The sequence below is a fragment of the Myotis nattereri genome (assembly GCF_964212035.1).
Source record: "Myotis nattereri genome assembly, chromosome: 10".
Classification (NCBI taxonomy): domain Eukaryota; kingdom Metazoa; phylum Chordata; class Mammalia; order Chiroptera; family Vespertilionidae; genus Myotis; species Myotis nattereri.
In genome coordinates, this window is record NC_138085.1 from 40,423,260 (window position 1) to 40,440,129 (window position 16,870).

At 38.8% G+C, this 16,870-nt stretch overlaps 1 protein-coding gene and 1 pseudogene across 2 annotated transcripts in view; one reads left to right on the plus strand and one right to left on the minus strand.

Moving 5' to 3' along the window:
- The window catches only part of EXOC6B (exocyst complex component 6B), a 530,863-nt gene that overhangs the window by 16,075 nt on the left and 497,918 nt on the right, over positions 1-16,870 (plus strand). The gene's annotated exons all lie outside the window — the stretch shown is intronic.
- On the minus strand, positions 4,195-4,705 carry LOC308526350 (large ribosomal subunit protein uL11-like; annotated as a pseudogene). Its single transcript has one exon. The product of its transcript is annotated as a large ribosomal subunit protein uL11-like (transcript).

The following is a 16,870-nucleotide window of genomic DNA, read 5'->3' on the forward strand; positions in this document are numbered from 1 at the left end:
TAATAGATTCAGAGTATGTTGAATAAAGCTCACATCTTTGCCAGAGATTTGGGTATTACTCAGTTGTGATTCTATCAGTATGTGGTCAACTGGGATTCCAAGTTCATTTGTCATTGCTCAGAGTTTCCAGAAGGTTGCCCTGGGTAGCAACAGGCTTTTTGATAGTATTCACCATCTAGAACTGTTGTTTCTAAAGTTGGGTTTGCAAGTTTTGTTATTCTTTTTGTATCAAGATTAGTCACAGTTCTGGTGGAGCTGCTGCTTTATTTCTGATATTTTGAATATTTTTGAGGTTTTTATTCCCAGTTTATTGGTATACATTTCATCAAAATTAAAAAAATATATATATTTTATTGATTTTTTACAGAGAGGAAGGAAGAGGGATAGAGAATTAGAAACATCAATGAGAGAGAAACATCGATCAGCTGCCTCCTGCACACTCCCCACTGGGGATGTGCCTGCAACCAAGGTACATGCCCTTGACCGGATCGAACCTAGGATCCTTGAGTCCGCAGGCCGATACTCTATCCACTGAGCCAAACCGGTTAGGGCAAATTTCATCAAAAATTTTCATACATATTGCCAAATTCTCCTCCAGCAAGATAAGTAGTATGAATTAACACTTCCACTAAGTTCTGTGCTTTGCCTGTAAGCTGAAATGGTTTAAAGATAGTAACTTTCTTTAGTCCAGTCTTATGGTAGGAATTTTTTTTTTTCTAGGTAAGAACAATGAGTCTCTTTGTTGCAAATAAAAATTTTAATATTTCAGGGATCAATAGAGAACCATAGCTCTACTAGTTCTGATAAGATTATTTAAACTTGGTGAGCCTCAAAGCACTGTCCTGGACATATACTTATACTGATTATACAGAAAGGAACTTTTCAGATGACAAATGCATTATTTATAAAAGGTATTGTAGAGAAATTATCTTGTCTCATTCTCTTCATTACCTAAATTTTAGTATAGTGTAGTGGTTAAGAGCCTTGTTTCCAGCATCCGACTACAGAAAATGAGTCATGGTAGATACTCAGAGTTTATTTTCATCCTTTATCAAACAACAGTCACTTAACTCTTTCAAATGCTTATCTTAGGTTATAATCTATCATCACCTACTCTAGGAATTGGACAAAGGACATAGAAGTTTATAAAGTTGACTGATTAAAGTGTTTTTTAAAAAATATTTTTATTGATTTCTGAGAGGAAGAGAGAGGGAGAGAGAGAGAGAAAACATCAATGGTGAGAGAGAATCATTGGTTGACTGCCTCTTGCATCTCCCACACTGGGGATCAAGTCTGTAATCCAGGCATGTGCCCTGACTGGGAATCAAACTGTGACCTCCTAGTCCATAGGTTGATGCTCAACCACTGAGCCATACCAGCCAGGCCTGATTAAAGTGTTTTTATTATTACTGGATTTTACATGAATAACTTTTTTTTTTCCTTTGTTGCTCCACATTTCACCAAAATATCTGGGTGGTATACTAAAATTTAGGTAATGAAGAGAATTTCAAGATTGCATTTAGGGTTGTTGGACATTCACTAAAGTTCTGGAGCAGAGGTCCTCAAACTTTTTTAAGCAGGAGAGGCAGCGGCAGCAAAAACACCCGGCGGGCCGGATAAATGTTTATGGCGGGCCGCATGTGACCCGCGGGCCGTAGTTTGAGGACCCCTGTTCTGGAGGGATGGTCACCTCAAAGCTAGGCAGTTATCATTCCAGAGCAGCTGATACTGAGCTGGGTTAAGAGGCCCATATGCCAGTTTGGAGACTCATGCCTTACATATTTAAGGTGCCATACATAGAGAAACTGGTTTTAGTTTGAGCTCCGAATAAAAAATCAAATGGCAGCTTATCTATTTTATAAAAATTTTGTCTGCTTCTAACAAGGGCAGATCTATAAGGCATGCTATATGATTTCTGTATTTATATGGTGATTAATGAGTTTACTGAGCAACATGGCAGTGGGTAGTGGAAGGACAGTTAGTTGTTCATAAATTTGTATTCATCTCTTATCCCTATACTGAGGAGCAGTCTTTACCCGTGGACAACTCCCTTTTGGGATAAGATTTAGAGCAGCTCCTACTGGCACATGTGGCTCCAGTGGAGAGATTGAGGCTGAGCTTTAGTGCCCTCAGCATTCTCTTCTCTTCCATTTTATTAATATGTCTTACATAATATCTAGCAACTTTTTACCCATATCCTATTTGTTATTATAAGTACAAATTATCATGGCATCTTCTTTTTTTATGTACCCTTTTCTTTCTAGTGTAAATCTTTACCTTTCCAGTGACAAAAGGGCTCATCTCCCACTTCATTTACCCCCTTTAATCGTTTTTCCTGAAGCTGTACCTAGTTACATCCACTTATATCTCACTCACTGTTTGCAAGGATTGTCCATTTGATCATTTTTCATCTGACACCCATACCCACTCTTCAAGGCCTACTTTAAATATCTGCCATCTCTTTTTCCATAACTCTTCCAGGTAGTTAAGTAATTTTCTTTGCTTCTAAAGAACATTGTTCATAACTCATATAATAATTTATCACATTATTATAGAATTGACTTGTTAATTTTTCCTTCCCCTCAAGCTAAGCATTTTACCCTCCTATGAATTTTATATTAGGAACCAATGTGTCATAGTAATAGTTAGGGTTTGGGATGGGCAGGGAGTAAGGAAATAGGCAGAACTAATCAATATTATTACTGTATTATAAATGTAGCCTGTTTTAGGCAGATTGGATTAAGGAAGGAGTATATATGGAAATTATGAGTCTGAAATTGGATTATTGAGAAACTATATGCTTACTTACCATTTGGAATGTCTCTGTGTATTATTTGTGTATCCTTTATGTAGGTTTGTGTCTCTTTGAAGTTCACTGCTCTAAAGAAAGTTCTGTGCATTTGCATCAGGTTACATATAAAGGAAATGGTCACAGCACCAATGTACATAATTATGCTAAAACATGGAAACAGTGCAGATGTCCAAAAAACAGTAGGATTGATAAATATGTTCATATAATAGAACATCCTATATAATAAAGATGTAATATGCAAATGGTCATTACACCTTGATGCATAACGACCAACTGGGTAATGACCAGATCATGGATCAGCAGGAGGGTGGGGCAGCAAGCTACAAGTGGGCGGCAGAGAGCTACAGGAGGGGGCAGGGCAGCAAGCTATGGGGGAGAGGGGGCGGGGGAGCTACAGGTGGGCAGGGCAGTGGGCAGAGAGCTACAGGAGGGTGGCAGCAAGCTACTGGTGCACGGATTTGTGCGCAGGGCTACTAGTTATACAATAAGAAAATGAATGAACCATAGGTAAGGGAGAACAACTTGGGGTCATCTCATTATTTACATAATATTGAAAGAAAAGGCATAAAAGAATACAGTACTATATTCCCTTTGTTAAAATTTAAGAATAGGAAAAACTAAGCAATACTGTATATAGATGCATACATATGTGCTCAGATATAAAAAAGAGCAAGGAAATGTTTATCATAAGCTCATGGTAATGGTTGCCTCTGGAAGGAACAAGGTATTGAATTAGAGATATCTGGTAGGTCAAAAGTAACTGTGATTCTGTTAACCAACTGACTTTGGGCAAATTATTTAAACTCTTGGCCTCAGTTTCTTTGGGCACATTATCTAACCTCAGTTTCCTTGACTGTAAACTAGAATTATATAACTGCCTTATGAAAATTGTAAGGATTAAGTGAGATAAACTTTATAAAGCAGTTAGCCCAGTGTCTAACTCTAAGTAAATGCCAATATTTTCCTTATTATATTGTGTTTCTCACTAGATGCTGTATGCAGGCTTTTGGTAGGGAGGATAAAGTTCAAACAAGTGGATGAAATTAAAATAAGAACATCTGGAAATAATGATAAGGACAAGCAAACTACATTTGGGTGCTATCACTACTTTGTCTCACATGCCTTGCTATTTGGGCATACTATTTTATTTAATCTTCAAAATAACCCTGAGACCAGATTCAGTTATACCAGCCAGAGTTAACCCATGTCTTATGACTTAGATGCCAGTATTACTATGTTACATTATATCGGTTTGGTAACTTTTCCAGGGTTCTACAGTTAATAAGAGATAGTGCTGGGATTTGAATCAAGATTTTTTTCACTGTGTTATTTCCTCTTTGGGCATCCCATTGGTTCTTTCTTTTTTTGTTGTTAAATGATCTTTAATTGAAATATTTTCCTTTGTAGTTCTTAACTACTGGGTATTCCACTGCACCACTGTTGATGTCATGAGGGTGGTGGCCATCAACATTGCAGCCCACAGATTGGGCCGTCCCCAGGATCTCTTTAATGGTTCCAGAGAGTTCTCTAGCTAAAGATCAGGTGTTGCATCTGTTGGGCAATGGTGACAACCCCATCAAAAGCGATATTTCCACTGTGTTTAATGTTTTCTTCTTCTTTTTGTCTCTTGGTAGTTCTTTGAGGGTTTTGATGATCAGGGCAGAGGTTGAAGGTAATACCTCTATCTGGGGCTGTCTGTTCTGAATGGTCAGTTTCACTATAATCTTCAGACCCTTGTAATCATGGTTGCTTTGGTGATGTCATCACCAGCCTTTTTTGGAGATGTGCCCAGGGGACCAATTGTGGGGCCAGAGAAGACTTGAAACCAACTTCCCCACTGGTACACCTCAGATATGCTACTTTGATTTTGTTAGAATTGAACTTCAGTGGCATGGTAGAGGCAGCTGGTGTCAGATGAACTCAGATTTGGGATGTCCAGAGAAAGTTGCACCTAAGGCAGTGATGGTGAAGACACGCGAGCTCATTTTTTTGGTTGATTTTTCTTTGTTAAATGGCATTTAAGTATATAAAATAAATATCAAAAATATAAGACTTTGCTTTACTATGGTTGCAAATATCAAAAAATTTCTATATGTGACACGGCACCAGAGTTAAGTTAGGGTTTTTCAAAATGCTGACACGCCGAGCTCAAAAGGTTCGCCATCACTGACCTAAGGCCTTCTCCAATTCGAAAACTGAAAAAAGTCACATCGGTCTTTTCTTATATAGTTGGCAGAAAATTAAGGTTGGCACCATCAGTCACTAGTTCTGATCTTTACAGTATGCCTGAAAGGTAGAACATTTTGATCTCTGAGTCATGAATGAAGCAGTTTTCTTTCCGATAATGTTAATCATGATACAAACATTAACCATGTAATCAGACCCACTTTTAGGAACTTGGTTGACAGCTAAAATTTGATAGCAGGAGACTGGTATCATTATTTCACATTCACCTCCGAAGATGTTGAGGCCTTTGTAAGAACCCTGATGCCTGCAAGCTGTGCGCCAACAAGCTGCATGCACACGTGTATATCCTAGTCTCCCAGACTTTTTCACCTGACAGTCCTTAGAGGTGGGGATACAGCAGGGAGAGACTGGAGAGAATGGAAAGACAGTAGCATTTATTTATTTTATTTTTTAAAAAATATATTTTTATTGATTTCAGAGAGGAAGGAAGAGGGAGAGATAGAAACATCAATGATGAGAGAGAATCATTGATTGGTTGCCTCCTGCACCCCTCACACTGGGAATCAAGCCCACAACCTGGGCATATGCCCTGACTGGGAATCGAACCATGACTTCCTGGTTCATAGGTCGACTCTAAACCACTGAACTACGCCAGCCGGGCAAGAAAGTAGCATTTATTGATTGGAGCTTGATGTGCATGTTAACTCATTTAAGAATAACAATGCTATTATAGATATTAGTATAATATCTCATTTTATATAGCCAAGGAGACTGAGGTTTAGATAAGTTAAAAAATATGCCCAGCCCTCATTGGCTTGGCTCAGTGGATAGAGCATCCTCCTGCAGACTGAAGGGTCCTGGGTTTGACTCCGGTCAAGGGCATATGCCCGCGTTGTGGGCTTGATCCCCAGTCAGGAGGCAGCTGATCAATGATTCTCTCTCATCATTCATGTTTCTGTTTCTCTCTCCTTCTCCCTTTCTCTCTGAAATTAATAACAATATATATATATATATATATATATATATATATATATATGATTTGCCCAGCGTTACATATGGGTAGTAAGTAGAGGAGGAATATTAAAAAATATCTATTATCTAGAGACCATTATAAACTTTTGAACAATAATAGATACAGAGGCAGAGCTGCCTCAAACAGATTGTCAAACTGCAGCGGGAAGGCCGGGGAGGGTTGGGGAGCAGGAGGTAGGGGGGTAAGAGATCAACTAAAGGACTTGTATGCATGCATATAAGCATAACCAATGGACATAAGACACTGGGGGATAGGGGAGGCTAGGGGACTGTCTAGGGCGGGGTGATAAAATGGACCCATATGTAATACCCTTTGTAATACTTTAAGCAATAAATAAAAAAAATATATCTATTATCACCCAGCCAGTGTGGCTCAGTGGTTGAGCATTGACCCAGGAACCAAGAGGTCACTGGTTCACTTCCTGGTCAGTGCACATGTCTGGGTTGTGGGTTTGATCCCCAGAGGGGGGTGTGCAGGAGGAAGCCAATCAATGTTTTTCTCTCATTGATGTTTCTCTTTATTTCCCTCCCTTCCTCTCTTTCTAAAAGTCAGTAAAAACCTATTAAAAAAACATGTTGTCATTTCACTCTGATGACAGTATGTCAGGTACATTTGAATTAGAGATCTCAGGTGAAAATGGTGCTTTTAACATTTTTATAATTCGACTAGAGGCCCGGTGCATGAAATTTGTGTGTGTGTGTGTGTGTGTGTGTGTGTGTGTGTCCCTCAGCCCAGCCTGCACCCTCTCCAATCTGGGACATCCCTCTCACAATCCAGGGCTGCTGGCTCCCAACCACTCGCCTGTCTGCCAGCCTGATAGTCTCCTAACCGCTCCCCTGCCAGCCTGATTGATGCCTAACTGCTCCTCTGCTGGCCCTATCACCCCTAACTGCCCTCCCCTGCTGGCCTGGTCACCCCCAACTGCCCTCCCCTGCCAGCCTGGTTGCCCCCAACTACCCTCCCCTGCAGGCCTGGTTGCCCCCAACTGTCCTCCCTTGCAGGCCTGGTTGCCCCCAACTGCCCTCCCCTGTAGGCCTGGTTCCCCACAACTGCCCTCCCCTGTAGGCCTGGTCCCCCAACTGCTCTCCCCTGCAGGCCTGGTCCCCCCCAACTGCCCTCCCCAGCTGGCCATCTTGTGTCCACATGGGGGCAACCATCTTGTGTGCTGGAGTGATGGTCAATTTGCGTGTCACCTCTTTATTATATAGGATAACTTATTTAAGTCTCACATGATTGGCAGTGTGGGTGGGACTTGTCAATAATGCTTCTTAGAAGATAGATACAAAGGTCTGTCTTAATTCCTTTGGGATTATAGAGAGCTTTATAGTGCTAAATACAAAATTTAATAACAGCAGTTAACAGTCATGTTTTGTGCTTATATCCCTCTTTAAAGAAACAGTGGAAAATTACAAGGTAAACGAGCCTAAACACAGCTGAATTCCACCACATCAGCATTCTCAGAAGAGATAGTGCCAGACATGGCACTGCACCCAGAATCAGCCAGGCACAGCCTATAAAAGAGGCTAAGTCAGGAATTCACTGGAGAGGTTGTGACTCATCCTAGGATCCTGTAGAAAAAGCTGAAGTGAAGATTTAAGGAGTAAACTCAAGTTAAGAATGGGATCATAACTTGCTCAGCCAGTACTAGGCATATGGGAGATTCTTGATATTCCTGAAGGACATATGTTGTTAAGAATGTCCAATTTCAGCATGTTGCAAAATTGAAATGTTGATACTAGTAGTTTGCTCGGCTCATGCACAGGCTAAATGACTAGCCTTCACATTAAACTTATCACCTATATTTGTACTAGATAATTTTAATAACAGCAGTTAACATTCATTGAGTATTTACTTTGTGCCAGACCCTATTCAGTTTTACACATATTAACCCATTTAATGCTGCAATCCCTTGAGGTAAATGAGGAAACCAGCTCAGAGATGTTGAATAATGCAGAGATCATGGCTAGGCAAAGAAACTGGAATTTGAACTGGAGCCTGCATCTAGTGTCTTTGCTCTTGACTGCAATGCTATATCAAAACTTATATGCTATATTAGGAAAGTACTATACGGTAGGTATTGCCTCATCCTTTCATAAATTATTTTAAGGTCATGCTTGAATGGGAAAATATGAATATAAAGTATTAAAAACTCTTTTAGTCATGTCTCGCTTATCTAGCTCAGATGGCTTGATGGATCTTTCTTTTAGTCTTTGAATTTAATAGTGCTGTCTCAGAAATCTCTTTTTGATCTTAACTGAAGTTTGTGTTATAATTAAGCTTAAATCATAATCTTACATTTTCTTAAAACTACCTCTTATGGAAAAAAAAAAACCCAACCCTGGAGATTGAGGCATACAGGCTTTTTAAAGATCTGAGAATTACTTTTTTTTTTTTTTAAAAAAAATATATTTTATTGATTTTTCACAGAGAGGAAGGGAGAGAGATAGAGAGTTAGAAACATTGATCAGCCGCCTCCTGCACATTTCCCACTCAGGATGTGCTCGCAACCCAGGCACATGCCCCTGACCGGAACCGAACCCGGGACCCCCCAGTCAGTAGGCCGACGCCCTATCCACTGAGCCAAACCTGTTTCAGCGAGAATTACTTTTTAATAATATGTAATACATTAAAGATTGTCAGGTAGTTGTTTTTAGAGTTCTTTGTGTTTCTGTGATCAGATTGCTGCTCTAGTCTCTGTAGCTAAGTTCCTGTAGTTCATAAATCATAAAACTTAGCATTTAAATAAACACTTCACTCAGTATTGATGTCATCCCCACTTTCCCCTGACAAAGGCCTAATTCAGGCCCTTAATGTTTACCTTGGACAACAGTTTCCTTGGTGGTGTCTCTACTTCATTCTTTTCAATTTTTGGAATAAATATATACTTACTTAAGGTCTACTATGTGTGACATGCTGTGCTTAGCACGGAGTGTATCAGCAGTAAACAAGACAGATACAGTCTTGCTCTAGCTGAGTGTAAAGTCTACTGAGCAGTCTATTTTCCATACCATTGCCATAAACTTTTCCTAAAATCCAGATCACAACTTTACTGGTTCTCTTTTGCCTACTATAGGCTCTTCATAGTCAAGTTGTAGCATACCTTACCTTTATATCCTTAAATAAATATTTCCTGGTTGTTATTATTCTTTCAGCATCTTCTGCATGCTAGCCCTATTGTTTAGAAAAGCATTTATTGATTCCTTTTTAAAAATAATGTATTACTTTATTTAAAAAATATCGAAATATTTTATTTAACTTTATGCCTGTCCTGAACAGGTATTTATCTTATTGATACTGTGATTGATAAGATGACTCTTTCTTTCTCCTGCTGGGCTATTACAATACTTACTGCTAAATTTGTGCCTCACCTTCAAAAAAGATACATGCTTTCTTAATATGTACCTTGTGTATCATCTTCACTTGTGATCTTAGGTTGCTGCTCTCTCCTATTTTTATTTTATTTAATGTTATATAGTTTGTATCTTTACATGCCACTTTAAATCCTTATACAAAAAAAACAGAGACAGCAGCAATACTTTAGTTTATTCTACAAGCATTGATTGAATTCCTCTTAAGGCATAGTACTAAGTCTTATGGAATATACAAAGGATCAATAAGATATAATATATGGTCCTCAGATGATTTACTTTATTAATGTAGAAAACACTTGATATAAGAAAGGTTAGACAAGAGGGCTTTGAGAGATGATGAGAGGCATACATAGTCTTTGGAGACTCAGGGAGTTTCTGGAGAAGGTAACATTGCAACTGAATCTTGAGAGATGGTTATGGTTTGAATTTGTAGAGAAAGGAGAGATGGGCATTCCAGTAAGTGGAAACAAGTGAGCAAGAAAATAAACTTTGTGGTATTCATTAGGATTATCCACTTAATATTTCTCTTTTTCCTCCCAGGCACATGTTATGTCCTTACCCTTGGAAGTTAGGTGTGACCATGTGAGTTGCTTTGAGCTGAAGTGATGAGTCACTTCCAAATGGAAGTTTTAAGAGTCCATGCTTTCTTTTACTCTACCACAATGACCTGCAGTGCTCTGATTGGTATGTGGGCCAAGTATGTTCTGCTGCCTGTACTTGTTAATAAAGTTTTATTGAAACATAGCCATACTCTTTGTTTATGTATTATCTGCAACTGCTTTTGTATTACAACAGCACAGTTGAATAATTGCAACAGCGTCCATATATTTCACAAAGCTGAAAATACTTATTCTTTGGCCATTTATAGAAAAATCTTGCTGACAACTGCTCTAAATGTTGGCTCTTTCTTAGAGTGAGGACATTGTAGAGGAGAGCCTCCTGCTGACCCACAGTAGTCATATGCCATCAGCAAGAAATAAATCTTTGTTTTAAGTCGGTGATATTTTGGGGTTATTTGTTATAGTAGCATAATATAGTCCATCCCAATAGTCAGGCTGTTTATAGGATTAAAAAAATTGTTTTGCTTGGAGAGAAGGCAATCTTATGGAGAGCAATACTGTGAAGGAAAAACGAACAGAAATGTTAGGGTAGTATTGTGGAAGTACTAGTCTGTTAAGCTCAGGCTACAAGAAATGTTAAAGAGTCTTCTTTAAAAGGAAGAAGAAAAGAAAAAACAACAGGAACATAGTTAAAAGAATAAAATGGCAATAAATACGTACATATCAATAGTCATTTTAATAGTAAATTTCTTAAATGATCCAGTCAAAAGACATAGTGTAGCTAAATGGATAAGAAAATAAGACCCATGTATATGCTGTCTACATGAGACCAACCTCAGAACGAAAGATACATACAGACTAAAAGTAACAGGATGAAAAATGATATTCATGCAAATGGAAATGAAAAAATAGCTGGGGTAGCAATACTTATATCTGACAAAATATACTTTAAAACAAAGGCTATGATAAGAGACAGTGCAGGACATTACATAATGATAAAGGGAGCAATCCAACAAGAGGATATAACCCTTGTAAACATTTATGTACCCAGTGCAGGTACACCTAAATACATGAAGCAAATCGTGATGGTCATAAAGGGAGGATCGACAGTAATACAGTCAGTAGGATATTTTAACACCCCATTGACATCAATGGATAGATCTTCCAGACAGAAAATCAAGGAGACAACAGCCATAAATGACACATTAGATTAAATGGGTTTAATTGATATATTCAGAGTATTTCACCCCAAAGTAGCATAATATACATTCTTTTCAAATGCACATGGACCATTTTCTAGGATAGACCACATGTCAGGACACAAAACAAGTCTCAATACATTTAAAAACATTGAAATCATATCAAGCATCTTCTCTAACCATGATAGTATGAAACTAGAAGTCAATCACAAGAACAAAAATGAAAAACACACAAAGAGATGGATGCTAAGTAACATGTTTCTAAACAATGAATAGGTTAATAGACCAAGGAAGAAATCAAAGATACCTTGAAACAAATGAAAATGAGAACATAATTGGTATGACAGAATTGGATTATGGATTGTGGATTAGATTATAATTGTATCAATGTAAATTTCTTTATTTTGATAAGTGTACCTTAGTGAGATAAGAGAGGAAATACACTGCAGTTTTAAGATATAATGTATACAACAAATTCTCAAATGTTTTAGAAAAATTTACATGTACATATATAGAAAGAGAATGATAAGATAAATGTTGCTAAAATGTTATAAATTGGTGAATTCTGCATGAAGGCTATACAGGAGATTTCTGTATTATTTGTGCATTGTGACATTATTTCAAAATAAAAATTCTGAAGTAATATAGTGAATCTCAGAAGCATATTTTACATATTGTGTTCCATTCATTGTGCTCTGCTGCCCCCTAGTGACTTTTATGCTTATTAGCAATTCATTCTGCAAGTATAATAACCTGGGATTTTAGAGCAGGATAATTTAAAAATAACTTAGTATCAAGTAAAATAATTTGTTTTGAAGGTGAAGAATGATACTGCTATGATGCTGTACCTCACGGTCTCTTATTTTTTGAATGGAAAAGTATGTATTTTTGTGGTGTCTTTATATTGTATCCTCAGTTCCCTTTTATTCCCCTCCTTTTTTAAAAAAGATAGTATTTATTGGTTTCTCATCTGACAGCAACAGGAAAATTTATTTATACTCTTCCCCGTCTCTTTTTCTTTACCACTAAATATTAATAAATAATATTGTTTACTTTATAGTCTTAATATGCTTAGAACCCTGCCAGCCCATTATCTCTGATTTATGATTTGAAAATCCCAAAGGCTCTGAAAACCACCTGTTGTCAAAACCTACCTAAATTCATTTGGCAACAAAACTTAATATGGGATGAGATGAGATATGATATTCTGTATATTTACCACTTGTGGGAATATTCCTACATTTTGCTACAGAAACACTAATGTGATTGATTGTGGAATGTTTCTTAAGACCTCACATATAATCCTCCTATCTAATAATAGAGAAACATGATAATTAACCATAACTTCGCTACCCTTCCCATTGTCTAATCAGTGAGATATGCAAATTAACTGCCAACCAAGATGGCGGCCAGCAGCCAGGCAGCTGAAGCGAACATGAGGCTTGGTTGCCCCGGTGATGGAGGAAGCCAAGGTTCCCCGCCTCCCGCAGCCCAGCTCTGAGCTCCAGATGCAACAATGTTGCAATTATAGAAGCTAAACAAACCCAGGAACCTGCTTTCAGCCAGCCACGGCCTCAGAGCTGGAGCTGGCTCTCAGCTCCAGTGACAGCTATAGAAGGTAAATAAATCCCAGAATTAAAAAAAAAAAAAAAAAAAGAGGCTGGGAGCTTCAGTCACCCGCCAGCCTGAAAATGGCTCTTAGCCCCTCACCTAGACTGGCCAGGCACCCCAGTGGGGACCCCCACCCTGAAGGGGGTGTGACTAGCTGCAAACAGCCATCAGCCCGTCATCCAGGCTGGCCAGGCACCCAAGCGGGACCCCCACCCTGATCTGGATCACCCTTCAGGGCAAACCAGCCGGCCCCCACCCGTGCACCAGGCCTCTATCCTATATAGTAAAAGGGTAATATGCAAACTGACCCTAACAGCAGAAAGATTGGGAATGACTGGTCACTATGACACACACTGACCACAGGGGGCAGATGCTCAATGCAGGAGCTGCCCTCTGGTGGTCAGTTGCTCTCACAGCGGGGAGCTCTGCTCAGCCACAAGCCAGGCTGATGGCTGTCAGTACAGCGGTGGTGGTGGGAGCCTCTCCTGCCCCCTCACCAGCGCTAAGGATGTCCGACTGCAGCTTAGGTCTGCTCCCTGCTGGCAAGTGGGCATCCCCTGAGGGCTGCCGGGCTGCCAGAGGGATGTCTGATTGCCAGCTTAGGCCCAATCCCCCGGGGAGCAGGCCTAAGCCAGCAAGTGGTCACCCCTGAGGGGTCCCAGACTGCGAGAGGGCACAGGCCGGGCTGAGGGACCCCCCCCCCCCCGGGGGGGGGCACAAATTTTTGTGCACTGGGCCTCTAGTCCTGTATAATAAAAGCCTAATATGCTAAGTGTTGGACCGTTCCATCAGTCACTATGATGTGCACTGACCACCAAGGGGCAGATGCTCTGACCGGTAGGTTAGCTTGCTGCTGGGGTCCTGCTGATCGGGACTGGGCGAGACAGGCTGGACATGCCCTGGAGCCAACCTCCCTGGCCTCTAAAATATTTCTTCTAATTAATTTCCTTTCAAATGTGCACAAATCTATGCACCAGGCCTCTAGTGTATTATATATGCATATATTTGTTTTTTCAAATATGAAAATTTCTGAATTATGTAACATTTCTGTACTAAGGATTTTAGATTAGGGATTGTAGACTTGTACTTGATTTGCTTAGCTTTGATTCCCAGGTATTAGGTAGGAGACATTCCACCAGCTTATTCCACCTGCTATCTTTTCTCTCTTATTTTTATTAGTTGTATAATTTTACACACTATTTTTATATTCCATATCGTGTCACCCTTAATCTGATCTTGTTTCTGTCTTAGAGTTGCAGTTAATTATGTTCACTTGTTATTTCTGATCTTTATAGTAGAAGTTTCTCTTGTTATCTACATTAGATAGAGTTCTTTCTCTAGCATTTGTCTTAAGAAGGACTTACATAAACAATAAGTTTTGAGTTATTGTACATGCAAAATGGCTGCTCTATAAACTTTATACTCAAAGACAGTGTGGTTGAACTTCAAATTCTTGGCTTATATTACTTTGAGTATCTTGCCTTCTGGTGTTCAGTGATATTGTGGGTAAGTGATGCCTGCTGCTTAAAAAAAAAAAAAAAAAATAAAAATATATATATATATATATATATATATATATATATATATTTATTGATTTCAGAGAGGAAGGAAGAGAGAGAGATAGAAACATCAATGATGAGAGAGAATCATTGATTGGCTTCCCCCTGCATGCCCGCTACTGGGGATTGCGCCCGCAACCAGACATATGCCCTCATTGGGAATTGAACCATTGACCTCTCGGTTCATAGGTCGACATTCAGCCACTGAGCCTTGACAGCTGGTCTGGATTTTCTTTTTTTAAAAATTGAGTATAATTGACTAATATTAGTTTCAGGTGTACAACATAATGTTTGTATATATTATGAAATGATCGCCACAATAAATCTAGTTAATATCCATCACCACACATAGTTATAATTTCTTTTTCTTATGATCAAGCCTTTAAGATCTGCTCTCAAGAATTTTCAAATATGTAATTCAGTATGTTAACTCTAGTCACCATGCTGTACATTATCCCAGGACTTATTTATTTTATAACTGGAAGTTTAAAAAGTTTGTACCTTTTAATCCCCTTCACCAATTTTGCCCACCTCCCGTCTCTGGCAACAATCCATCTGTTTAAGCTTGTTTATTTTTTGTTTTAAGGATTTACATATGGGTGAGATCATGTGGTACTTGTCTTTCTCTGTCACTTAGCTAATGTCCTCTCCAGGGTCAATCCATGTTTCACAAATGGCAAGGTTTTCTTCTTTTTGATGGCAGACTAATATTTCTGTGTGTGCGTGCATGCTACATTTTCTTTTTTCATTCTTCCATCAGTGTATACTTAGGTTGTTTCCATATCTTGGCTATTGTAAAGAATGCTTCAGTGTACATAGGGACACATATATCTTTTTGAGTTAGTGTTTCATTTTCTTTGGCTAAATACCTAGAAGTGGAATTGCTGGATCATATGATAGTTCTATTTTTCTTTTTTTGAGGAACCTCCATACTGTTTTCCATAGTGGCTGCACCAATTTCCATTTCCATCAACAGTGTGCAAATGTTCCATTTTCTCCACCTCCTTGCCAACACTTGTTATTTCTTGTCTTTGGGATAAGAGCCTTTCTAATAGGTGTGAGGTGGTAATTTAACTCAAAGTAGATTAAAACTCAGAAGTAACTCAAAACCAAAAGGCAGTAAATAAATAAATAAATAATAAACAAACAAACAAGTGGGATAATCTCATTGTGGTTTTTGATTTATTCCCATAATGATTAGTGATTTTAAAAAAATGTGGAGGTTGCCCTGGCCAGTGTGGCTCGGTTGGATGTCATCCCATGCATGGAAAGATTGCTGGTTTGATTCCTGGTCAGGGCGCAAGCCCAGGTTGTGAGCGTGATCCCTGGTGGGGGCATGTAGGAGGAGGGGTGATCAATGTTTGGCTCTGATATCAATGTTTCTCTCTCTCCTTCTCCCTTCATCTCTCTCTATCAAAATCAATCAGTCAGTCAATCAATAAAATAGAATGGGGGCAGCTGTGGGCAGTCTACCATTGCCCATATGTACCTGCAACACTTCCTCAGTTTCTTCCTTAAAAAAAAAAAAAGTGGAGGTTTATCCAGCCTCTCCACCCTCTGCTTTTTGTGAGGCAGCTAGAGTGGCAATGAATGCTCTTAATCCAAGCAGCACAGAGCTGGCTAAATTAGCGTCTGGCTTTGGCAGGGCTGTGGTTGCCTGGGTTCAGTCCGGCTTTATGGTATAGTCCTCCACATTTTCCAAAGATGCTGGAGTGATGATTGGGTCCCCTTCTCTGAGGTGGATACTGAATTCTAATGTTTATTTCCTTCAGACCTCAAGACTACCTGAAAATATGCAGTAGATATCTAACAAATTTTAAATTTTAATCATAGAGTTATTTCTGAAAGGAAGGCAAAGCTTTCCTCACAGTTACCCATTGTAATTCCTTAATTCTGTATATGGAAGCAATCATGCAGTTTTAGTAACCTCTCTTTCAGAAAGATGTCTCTTAACATGTTAAGCTAGTCCCTTTCAAATTCTAATTTTATGGTTTGAGTTTTGGTATCACTTATTTTGTTAATTTTTATTGTTTTAGGACCATTTTTCCAAATAAATTCATGTAGGTAAAGGCAGTGTCAGATTTTATTTTTATCTTCCAGAGTATTAAAAATAAAATCACTTTAGTATCAGTTATATAGTTGAATGTGTATTTGATTTCTTGGTCTACATGTAAAGTGAAATTATTGACCAGAGAGGACATTAAAATGACTCCATGCAGAGACAGCTGATGACAGAAATGAGGTCTTAGTTTAACTAACGACCATGACCACCACTGAAATAATTCTGTCTTGGAACGCAGAGGACTGTAGAGCAGGGCTGATTGTGAATGCCAGGCCATTGTTTTGGGAGTGGGATCCAGATCATTGGTTTTGGATGCTAACCTTTGAAAATGATTTCTTGATGGAGTATATGTGAGCTTGGAATTATGAATTGTCTTAGAATTTCTTTTCAAGGGAAGGAGCAGATGAGAGGAAGGGTAAACATAATATTTTTATAATTTGCTGTAAAGATGACTTATTACAGTTTAATATTTAACA